Genomic DNA, 9,245 nt, shown 5'->3' on the forward strand with positions numbered 1-9,245 from the left:
ACAAACCTTTCCAATTTTGATTAGAAAATTCATCCTCCAGTAATTGCTTCGAGTGTTTACCGTTCAAGAACCCTAAAACATTTTAAATGATAGCGATCAGATTGCTTGATTCTTTATTTTTTTTTTATTCAAGAAAAAAAGAAGAAGAAAAATCCACTTCTCTTGACTATAAGCAGTAGCGGGATATTAAAGAGTGATTTTTCTCCTAATAATATCATCTTATCTATATATTAAGCAGACTTCGAATTGTTTGTTCAAGTATTATAAAGTGTGTTCTTGATTCTGTAGTTCAATTTTTAAAAAAATGTTTATTAAACTATTTTATGTTTGAAAAAATATTAAAGTGATTTTTTTAAGTGATTTTTATTATTATTTTAATATATTACTGTAAAAAAACATCATTTTAATATTATAATTTTCATCTTTTTTATTGTTTTAAGAGGGTGATCTCTCTTACATGTTTGATAGTTTTTTTTAGTAATCATTTCAAAAAATCAATCAATCCTACAATCCATCTGTTTATAACTTAAAAAAACCATGGAATTACTCTAACCTAGCCTTAAATAATTTTCTAGACAAAAATTAATTTCATAATTTTATTGTATCAAGAATAATGAAAATACACAAATTCCCTTAAAACATGCCTTAAATTAACTTATTTATTAAAATAAAAAAGGTTAGTAAGGTGAGTATTTGAGAATGCAATTAAAATTATGTTTTTAAAATTTAAAATTATTTTTTATATATTTTTGAATGATTTTAATGCAATAATATTAAAAATAATTTTTAAAAAATAAATAAATAATATTTTAATATACCTATAAAAAAACATTAAAAACAAACTGACACTATACTCTCAAGTCAACTTCAAATTGACTTTTCTGTGACGCTGGATTGGGTCTGCAATGTAATTATATTCGTGGATTCCAGCATTTTCATTCTTTGGGCCAGCTTACTGAGCTATTCTAAACGCAAGTCGGTGGTGCTCTCATGGCTAAATGTGGCTGGCTGGTGTCATGTTGCCCCTTCAAACAGATCAAGGCTGGTATCATGTTGCCCGTTCAAACAGATCAAGGAGGTAATATGCTGCTGCGTGGCTTTCTGGAGTGCTAGTTAATAAGTGACGTGGCCAAACCTCTTAATAAAATCTCAAATATTAATTGCTTGCCTATTCTCTTGAATATATTAAAAATGCTAGTTAATAAGTGACGTGGCCGAACCAGATAAGAAGAAAATAAAACAAACGGGAGACATAATTTATATCAATATACTAAATATTTCTCTCTAATACAAGGTGATGTGGGAGCTTTTTTGATAAATATTTTTTTTTCAGTTTAAGAATTTTATTATTTTTATTTTATTTTTCTATTCAATATTGTTATGCTTTTATAATTTTTCTATTCAGTATTACTGGGGTTTTTAAAATTTTTCTTCTATATAAATAGATGTGATAGGTTTATAGCAATGAGAGACTTCGATAAACAAAAATTAAATATTTTAAATATTTTTCAATAATCATGGTGTTTATGATATTTAAAGGTTTTAATTTATAACAAACAATATTATATTTTACTTTTAACTGTGTTAATTGATATTAAAGTTTATCAATTTATGATGATTCTTGGTTAAAAGTTACAGCGAATGAATATTAAAGCTCAACGATTGTTAGTAATTTTGGCTGGAAGTCATAAAAAAACGTGTATTAGAACTTAATAGTTTTTAGTGGTTAATTATTATATATTGTTAAATAATCATCGTTGAAAAGAATTACATAACAAGAGGTGTCGAGATAAAAATCAAATTGAAAGTTATGGGTTTATTGGCAGGTTGATCTGATGGCACAAACATGTGTCTTGTTGTGCTTTGTCCTTGTTCCACTGTTATATAAAATTAGTTTGTTAGGCTTTTTGCATGATATAATTATGACAAATCTGCATCTTACTAATTCTTCCAAACTACTTCCATTAAAAAAAAAAAAAGAAATTTAGATATTGTATAATTTTAAAAGTATTTTTGAAATTGCTATTTTTTTTTAGTTTAAATGCACTGTCATAAAATCACAGACATTAAATACATTATAAAAAAACGCATTTACTAGGCAATTAAAGAAAGTGCGATCGCTCTAAGACATCACTTGCTAAAAGGTGCATCTATTGTGGTAGCAAGCAAGGAATTGCACTTTGCTAGCTAGCATGCTGCTGCAGGCATGCAATGAAGCTGGGTAGGCTTGTTTACAATTTTTCTGGCCAAATCCAAAGGATGCGGCGGACTGTTAAAGAAAAGACATTAAAACTTTTACAACTTACATTACAAGACATGAAAGCTTGGAGATCCTAAAGAAGATTGGAGGTGCTTTGTCAAGGAGAAACAAAAGGACAGCAAATACATCATGGGATTCCTGGTGTGCATGCTATGGATTCAACCGAGTGCCTTTTCAGTGTTTCCTTTCCTTTTCTCTTGACAGCTACTCTGATCATTCACTTGCAAGTTGTTCTCCATTATTTGCTTTGTGTTTGGTAAAAGGTGCAGGGTGACTTTTACATGTGTTTCTTTTTTTAAAATGTATCGAATTTATTTGAAAATACAAAAAATAAAATAAATTAATCTGATATTTTTTTATTATACAAAACACACTGAAATGCAACATCAAACGGCTTGCTAGTCCGTGTCCTTCCTTGCCTTAGCCTCGTATCAGCAAGCAACGTTCGTTATCTAAAGAGTACTTCAATACTTAATTTCAGCAATTTCATCAACATCTATGTGTATGGTTCATGAACTTTGTTGCGGATCATTCTCGCGCTCTGTACAGGTCATGGGTGCGATTATGTGGGATGTATAACAAGGATGATTAAAATTAAAATTAACACACTCAACCTTTTTTTTTTATTTTTTTAAATATAGGCTGAATTTATGACTCCATGGGAGATTTAATTTAAGTTTTTTCTATATAAATATATATGTTATTTTTTAAAAAATTAAATCAATTCAGATTAACTTATTTATAGTAAAAATATTAAACTACTTGATTCTTGAATTAAATTTAATAACCAAAATTGGTAATTTAAAGAATCAAACCAACCTCTGTTTCTGTCCATGTGAACTTACTAGGCACCTTCAAAAATATTTAAAAATTTTCAATTTAGCTTCTAAATTTTTAAGTTTTTCAGGAAAATAGTTAAATATTTTCCCTCTCAATCTCAAAAAAAAATATTATATTTTTTCTCTGGATATCCAATTCTAAGTTTACTGATTTAAGATTCATACAATTTTTTTTTCTAACACCTGCTCGTGAGAAATCCTAGCAAAGCTCTCAATGTATTTCATAAGCCAGCTAGGTTTTTTTTTTTTTAATGGAAATGGAGATTGCACTTGGGATTAAAAGTTTTGTACGTGTGTTGCTTTGAAATTATTGGACTCGTGACAATTGAAGAGCTTTAGCTTGGCTCGTTATAAATATGGCCATATAGTCTTCAGAACCATATCTCTCCTTGAAAGATTTTATTCCCCCATTTCAACATCTCGTACCTCTACGGCTCTGCCATATCACTGCCACTCCTCCATACCTTTCTTTTTACTCTTTTGTTTTTTTAAAGTAAAGTAGGGTACAAAATTATTAAATAAAATTTCATGATACTTTATATTAATTTTTAATATATTTTTTAAATAAAGTTTTTCTGAACTTGAATATTTTATATATAGTTTTTATTAAATAAATAAAGATAATAATATTTAACTTTGAGATCATCATTAAGATTTTAATACCATCATTTTAATTTAATAAATTAAATTATTATTTATATTATTTTCTAATAAAAATATAAATAGAAAAGAGGGTTCATACTGTTAACCAAACCTAGCATGTGTTTTATGGATAGGCAACTTGACATGTTGCGCGATGGCGGTGCTTTTAGCAGTCTGGGCCCCTATGTTCACTTGCTTTTCATAGATACTGTCCATTTCTATATTCCTCATCATGTTTTTCAATCTGTAAATACATCATGGTCAGTTAGTTTATAAGGGCATTGCAAAAGAAATGAAATGATGAAGAGGACGGACAGTATTTGCCTTGGGGGGCTTGCATGAAGAGGTAGAGAGTGTAATTCAGCCAAGGATGACTTGCCGGCGGCACGGGATCTCAGAGCTTAATAACTAGAAGATCAAGGCTGTCATTACTTTTCCGGCCGGCAAGTTGTCCTTGGCTACATTGTACTCTCTTCTTCTCATGTAAGGCCTACCTGGCAGCAATAGCAAGAAGAAGAAGCTAGTCCAGAACGGTGCCTGGCTTGAAGACGATTAACAAGGGGTAAAGTTTTACTGTTATATATTTTTTTTAATTAAATAATGCTAGACATCTATACATAAACTTCTACCATCTCTCGGGATTTATTTTAGTTTATAATTATGATTGTGCGGCGATATGCATGTATTTCAAGTTTTAAAATTTTTTCTTATATTACAATAAACATCATGTTTCAATTAAGTAAATAAATTTTAATATTGGAAATTCGAAGTGTAGATCGCTGATTATTTTTTTTTAATCCATGAAATTCTATTACAGAATCAAGTCATGTTAATTAAACCTTTGTGCTTATCACAACCAGCAACATCATTGACAAGGATATGTATGTGACAAAATCACATGAAAAGGGGAGAAAATCTATGCATTAATGCATTATTTCCATCATGCAAAACTTTACGTACCCTTTTCTCATGTGGCTGTCCATCTTCCTTCGCATCATCATCGTCATCTTGTAGAGGATCTAAGGCTCCCAAAAGTACTGAGTATTTTGAAAGAGGACAAAGAAAGAAATCCAGCAAGGGATTCAAATCATCAAAAAGTGCTAAAGCTGTAGGTGTAGAACATGATAGCCACAGCATAATAATAATGCATTGTTCTAGGTGCCAACATGCATGATGAGATTGCTTTAATGGCAGGGAATGAGAGAAAAAATGAGTGTACTGGGTTACGGCCTATGGGGCCATCCTGCATCCTCAAGGTAATGGGAAAGTAATTGCAATTATGTACGATTTATTTCGTTAGTAATTTCCTAGCTAGCTAGTAGCTATCTCATTAGATAGGCAGTTGCATTCGAAGATAGCTACTTCAAAAAAGACGTGGCTGAATTATTGTATGTAGTTGGTGATTGGGCAAATCTAAATGCCATTGATAAATGAAGCTGATGATAAGTTAACTTCGAATGTATCGTAATTTTTTTTAATGTATTTTATTATAAAAAAAGAAGAAAAGAAGAGTGAAATGCATTGATTGTTTAATTCTTTTTATGCATAAATTTAGTTAGTTCCCACAACAAAGACTTGTAGTTTATCGGCTGAGTTTTGTAGAGATGAATTTGTCAAATAACTCATCAAGCAGTCGAAGAGGGGACATGATATGGAAATATTTTGGCTCGTTATTAAACATGCATCTTGGTACTTGATCGAGTACACAGCATGGGATAGCTTTTTTCTGCTCTCTCGGGTGAGTGGAGAATAGCATGCCGATTAGTGACTTTATCAGTGAAAAAGTAAAGGCATCATTAATCTAAATCTCGATTCCGAGATGATAATGATAAACTTATTTGTCAGCTAAATTCACTACCATCACACCTTGATTAATATTTAATCTTAATTGACAATAGACTCTAAAATATTGTGTGTTTTTTTTTTCAAAACCTTGAACTTAAATTAACTTATGGGAAGTTTGTGCATATCCAAATAACCATCAAAAGAATGGCCATCCCGAGACTGAATGTCAGGATGCTTGATATACAATGGAAGGAAGCCAGCACAAACATCAAGTACTGAAGTTGCCTCATACCTCCCCTGGAAAACAAAGAAGCTTTTCCCTGTTCAAGAATCCAGTCAAAACGGATATCACTGTTAAATATTGGTCTTGTACATAGCATATACATGCGTTTAGTGGACAAAATTTATACCTATTCTGCACATTTGGCTTCTTCTTCACTCCAACCACCTGAATCCACGCTACCACAAGGAAGAAAGGTTACACCAACACTCTTTGGGATACATGCATGATATATTTGCAACTGGCTTTTCCAATACAGTCAGCAACATTAAGATGAAACACAATAGCGTCACCTGTATACAAACCGATAATGTATACAGGTTTAGTAATTAGCAAGTACGATTCATAGAAATCTGTAAGAAACAGATTTTCTTGTTATATGTATTTTGATGTGTGTGTGTGTGTATTCATCTTGTACAGAGCTTGGATCATCGATGAGGTACTCCCTCATTTTCTTATTGAATTACTGTGAACCCAGAAAGAGTTATCAGCTGAAAGAACGCAATTGCATAACAGTTTCTAAGTCAAAATCAAAATAATTTAGAGAAAGAGAGAGGTTGTTGCTGACGTTGAGGGGAAAGCTAGGCGGGAGCGAGACGGAAAAGAAAGAAAAGCAAAAACAAGAGAGAGGGGAAAAAGGTAGTTGTCATTGAGCCATGTATCCCACGCATTAGTAAAAAAACAATATTAACTTACCCCGTGAATCCACACTGCACCGTGTCTACATCGAGAGTGAAACCCTTATTAGTTTTAGGTATTTTTTTGTTAATTGTTAACGGCTTTAATTAAGAGTTAATTAATTGTGGCTATTATAATTTTATCAAAATGTTTGATATGATGTTAGAATTCTTTCATGATTGAATATATATTAAAAAAACTTCATTATCTAATTATGTAGTTTTGTGTGCTGGTGGATAGCCTTGAAATCAACTCTTATGCATGTTTTTTGCCGCAAGTTTTAAAATCTTAATATATTAAACAACCTTGGTGCAAAATCTCCATGAGTTTCAGAAAGCCAAGAACACCATGTCTGCCGAACTAGCAACTTGAAAGAGGAATCCTATGCATGTTTTTTAAAATCAAGATCTTTCTGGCAAAGAGAGAGGGATCGATGTTCTTCGATGCATGACTGCACTCTATATATCTATAGGAATTTCATAATTATCGAGGGGGAAAATTCAGTATTTGGGACTTCTTCCCTGCATGAAATCGATCGAAGACGTACGTGGAGATGACAATAACTAATTAAAATATCTCAAAGTCAGCATATATACCTTTTAAGATACTACTCTATTACACCATTCACAGCAAATCAAACGTGTTCCTCTCCCACCTCAATGCTTCGTCTCCTTTATTCCATAAAGGGAGAGTGCATTGGGTCAAAAAGTTCTGCGCTGAGACCCACAATATTGCCATCACCAATTCAATGCCATACCTTCAATAAATATGAGCACCTGTACAAGAAGCGAATATGTACTGACCTTTTTTTTTTTTTTTTTGCAGCTCTAAATCTATGGTGAATAATAGACCTACACCAGCCGAGTTCAAGCACCGTAAAAGATTCATGGCGGGCATGCACTCGTAAGAAAAAAGATGAACTTCCAATTGTTATTTTTATTATTATTTTTTTATAATAATGAGTTTTAAATTTTAGATGAGGAAAAAATCTAAATAATAAAGGCAAATTAATTTTCTTAGCTTTACATTTCACCTAATTAAGAAAACTTGATTTCCACTTTTACCCAACCTAGAGAAATCAAATTACTTATTAATTAAGAGAGCTTAATTTCATCTTTTGCTATCCCTCTAGATAAATTAAATTATTTATCACTAGAAAATTAGGGAAAATCTTGTAAATCTTCCAAGTAAATCTATATGTTATGTTGGAATGGAAACATCAATAAATGAGATGTCATATCTCTTATATTTGAAAACTATGCTATATATATATATATATATATATAAGGAACTGATTAAATATCTTAAATATTAGCTGAGAGTAAATATTCTAACGGCTACACATATAAGGAACTGATTAAATATCTTAAATATTAGCTGAGAGTAAATATTCTAACGGCTAACATCAAAGCTTTATTATTTTCAAAATCTATAATTTACAACTCTTAAGAAACCATAGTCATGGACCGTAGATCAAAAACCATGAGCCAGCCAACAATCCATCCACGGTCCACACTCCACGAACACTGCATTGATTGAAAAACAACTCTGATTACTGTGGTTGGCTTTCGGTGCCCTCTGTCACCAGCCCACCTAGTTCTGTGTACAAATACAACCTTCCATATTTAATAGTCTTTAAGAGCACCGCCCCCCCGCGTCCTTTACCGCACTCCAATTACCGCTGATTATAGTACAATGATATTTGTTTTTTTTTTTTAATTGATTAAAATAATTTTTTATATTTTTAAAAAATTATTGTTAATATGAGTATATTAAAATCATCTAAAAATATAAAAAATAATTTTCAATAAATAAAAATTCCAAAATTTACTAATTCACCAACGCGGGGATGGTCCGGGTTTTATAACACCAGTCTTAAGTCTTAACTCTTGAGTCTAACTCCTAACCCGAGGGACATCAGACACGTGTTACCCTAGATTTTTTTTGATTAAATTTCATTTGAAATATTTTGATTTCATTTCACATATTTCATTTTACTCTTTAAAAGCCATTGAATTAAATCACTAAATTATAATTTTTTTTTTCATTACTACTTTCAATAATAATAATAGTATTAATAATATTAAAAATTATTATTACTATTTTCATTAACAATGATATTAATTTTTTAAAATTAGATTTATCAATAATATATATGATTTATATTTATGTTTTTTTTTTTCATGTTTATACTTTATAGGAATTTAAGCAAAATAAGAGATGCTTTAAATTTCATTAGTCTTGATAATATTGACCTAACTTTATATTTAAAATATTTGTGTTAAAACATTTTACTTTCATAATATTTTGATATTTTATTTAAGTTAAATTACTTTAAGTTAAAGATCTATTTAATCTTGACTATTTAGAAATATTTAAAATTTTAAAATTATATTTGTTTGGAATTATGTTTGTATTGCATAATTTATAATTAATTTATTTTAAATTTAAATTTAAATTATGTTTGTTAAATATATATATATGCTTGAAACGACATGCGAAACACTACAAAACTAAAACATTTCATTCTAATTGAAAAAATAAAATATTTACGGAAACAGAATTGATAATCTTGAGTATAATGATAGTTGTTTTTTTTTTAATTAATTAAAATAATTTTTTATTTTTTAAAAATTATTGTTAATATGAGTATATTAAAATTATAAAAAAATATAAAAGATAATTTTTAATAAATAAAAATTCCAAAATTTACTAATTCACCAACGCGGGGATGGTCCGGGTCTTATAACACCAGTCTTAA

The 9,245-nt window shown here is 30.1% G+C and overlaps 1 long non-coding RNA gene across 1 annotated transcript; it reads left to right on the top strand.

Moving 5' to 3' along the window:
• Positions 1 to 3,818: 3,818 nt before the first annotated feature.
• On the top strand, positions 3,819 to 5,195 carry LOC105113985 (uncharacterized). Its single transcript, XR_840053.1, has 2 exons — positions 3,819 to 4,303; positions 4,559 to 5,195. It is a non-coding gene; the product is annotated as an uncharacterized LOC105113985 (long non-coding RNA).
• Positions 5,196 to 9,245: the final 4,050 nt, after the last annotated feature.

Source organism: Populus euphratica, unplaced genomic scaffold, assembly GCF_000495115.2.
Source record: "Populus euphratica unplaced genomic scaffold, PopEup_1.0 scaffold476.1, whole genome shotgun sequence".
Classification (NCBI taxonomy): Eukaryota; Viridiplantae; Streptophyta; class Magnoliopsida; order Malpighiales; family Salicaceae; genus Populus; species Populus euphratica.